The sequence below is a fragment of the Lineus longissimus genome, chromosome 13 (assembly GCF_910592395.1).
Source record: "Lineus longissimus chromosome 13, tnLinLong1.2, whole genome shotgun sequence".
Lineage (NCBI taxonomy): Eukaryota > Metazoa > Nemertea > Pilidiophora > Heteronemertea > Lineidae > Lineus > Lineus longissimus.
The window spans coordinates 4,013,321-4,016,155 of NC_088320.1; the positions used below are offsets into that span (position 1 = coordinate 4,013,321).

Below are 2,835 nucleotides of genomic sequence, written 5' to 3' on the forward strand. Positions count from 1 at the left end.
TATACTATTGGACAAAAGTAGTTAGTAGGCCTATTCAACCTCACAATTTCTCTCAAGAATTTCTCTTAAGAATATCAGCAAAAGTCGTTCAATAAAACTTTTGAATAGAACTGCCCATGGAAAATTGAAAAACATTATTTGACAGAATTGATAAATATTGATATTGATAAAACTGGTTGAAATTGAAAATAGGTTTCATATAACTGATGATAACGAATACGGATGTACTTTTTAAATCACCTAGTGGGTATGATTAATCAATTCTGCAAATTGACCACCTGTTAAATGAAATAGCCTGGTTCAACGAAGTACATTTCGTGTTTACTTCCAGAAAAGGACATCAACCGCATCAAAGGATCGCAAGCTACCGAATTGATAAGAGGTCCCAATATCCCACCAATCAATCAAACAGTTGTTTACTAACAGTTGCTGCAGATGGACGAATGATAACATGACAAAGCTTGGTTCACTGAAGTGCAGATCCAATATCCTGAAGAAGCCATCAATAAAACGTAATCAAACGATCTCTAAGTACACTTCTCCGCAGAAATTAAAAAAAATATCCAAGGCCCCATGTCGTATTCACCCTAACTTGGCCTTCGTCAAAAATGAAACAGTGTGGAACAGTGCATATAAATGTAGTGGTGGTTTCTGGTGAACTATGTGCCATTGTCTTTAACCCAATTGATTCCATGGACTTGCAATGAATTGTGTGTTTGTAGCAGTACATGTATGTACACACATAGCAGAAAATTGAAATGACATGCACCTAAGTCGTACTCTATCTCATCTATCATCTCGATTCCCTTTGTCGGCCAGCCGGACCTGGGTCGAGTATATTAAGTACGTTCTGGGAAAATACCTAACATCATTAGAGAATATCATCAATCATGTACTATACACCATTAAGTGATGCGGTCTCGGAACTTTTCAATACTAATCGCCAAGCGTGATAATCGATCCACAGCCTTGACAAAATTGCAACATGCGCCATGGTGTTTACCTCGTGATTTACAAGTGCGAATATAGGCGGCTCTGTGTCGCATAGAGTTGGTCTTGAAGTAAAGATATTAATACAATTTGGCTATTAATTGTCATAGTACTGTATATAGTTGTACTTTTTGGTAGTGCATTAATCGTGTAATGTAATACTCAGGAAATTCATTTAAAAATAAGAACTTAATTAAATTTGAAAAAGAAATAGCAAAACATAGCCTATTCGCCGTGAGTGCAGCAAAATGGCCATTACATTGATAAAGGTTAAACGTTAGAACTAATATGTTACATTCTTCTTTGGATATCATTATATTTATCATCAACATGTAAGACTCAAAAGGTTTTTGTTGGGAATGCTATCACATATGAACATAATGTACTTGTGCACATCTGCCTCCATTATGCGGTTCATTTATAGCAAAGCGACAATTTTAACAGGTCCTATCATCAATATGCCAGTGTTACAGCTGCCTTGTACTTTTTACTGCTTTCTACATTATTTCTTTTTTTCTACACATTGAAATGGCCTCTACTGTTTGCAACTGCACAGAAACCAAACAAATTTAAGATGAATTATTATTTAAATTATTATTTAAATTCATGTTATGTACAACTAGAGCTAAATCAGATATCATATATAATTTTTGTTTTCACAATGAAATTAGAAAATGACTTCGTGTAAATCATGATTCTTTCAATATCTAAACAAAAGAGCTCAAATTATCAACTCTTCTCGAAGTAATCTTCGTTGACCTTGAAAAAGACATTTATTATCTCAGAGAGGTCTTTAGCATTCAGGCCGTGCTACACTCATTGTCACGATAATACCCAAGGCAAAAACAGGGACAATGGACCAGCATTCCCCGATGATTATCACAGTGAAAGAACAAGACGCTAAACCAAGATTTAAATCTCCATAGAATTTCAATAATCATTTGCAATGGGCACGTGCAGCAGATGACGGTTGCCTCTGATGACTGAAGGACACAGGACATATTGATATAAAAATGAAATAGCCCCATTTCTCGACCAAGCAATTTTATATTGCCTTAGATATAGGCCAACACCTCAAAAGGGATACCCCCCGGACTTAATGCTTCTCCAGTAATGGTCGTAGGCGAGGACAGATATGACTCCTGTAATTGTGATAACCTGCATCGGGAGACCATCAAATTTGATCATTTTTATAATTTTCATTCATCCCAAATTCGTCTTATGAGCCGGATTGCCGAGACGTTTCTCAGACTTGTTTGTTATTCGACAATTAAACATTTAAAATGAAAAGAATTTGTATCACAGTCAGCAATGAGTCGGTTTTGTAAGCTCTCATCGTTAAGAATTAAAATGACTTGTTGGGGGGGGGGGGGGGGGGGCATCCTTGACCACACTGTCACTGCACTAGTCAAACCATGCAGCTTCTTGTATTTCTCAAACACACGAACTGCGATTTCAAACTGATCAGCCGTGCATGAAAAGTCACCACAATAGTATAATTTATTGGTTTGATTCTTGATAACCTGACATTTTTGTAAAAATAACAGCGTCATTTTACGACAACCGCCAATGGGCATAGGCGGGAAACTTGTCTTTCCTTTGACATTGCGCAGCACGCTACTTCAGAAGCAGACGCCAACCGCATTTTTGTCTGTGCAAATATTAGTTTTAAACTATCTTATCTTTCGAATTCAAACATCTCTGTAATATCATGTTATCCTTTGTGTACTTTTCAAAATCCACTACTACAATGTTATCTACCTATAGAGCGCTGCGTCAAACTTATAAATCAACGTAATTATCTTTGTGTCATTTTATGTGTAGTAAATAACCCGCAGTTTATTG

General features: G+C 36.4%; 1 protein-coding gene across 2 annotated transcripts in view; it reads left to right on the forward strand.

The window, feature by feature from the left end:
* Positions 1-2,835, forward strand: part of LOC135498474 (homeobox protein Hox-B4a-like) — a 129,011-nt gene that overhangs the window by 5,186 nt on the left and 120,990 nt on the right. The gene's annotated exons all lie outside the window — the stretch shown is intronic.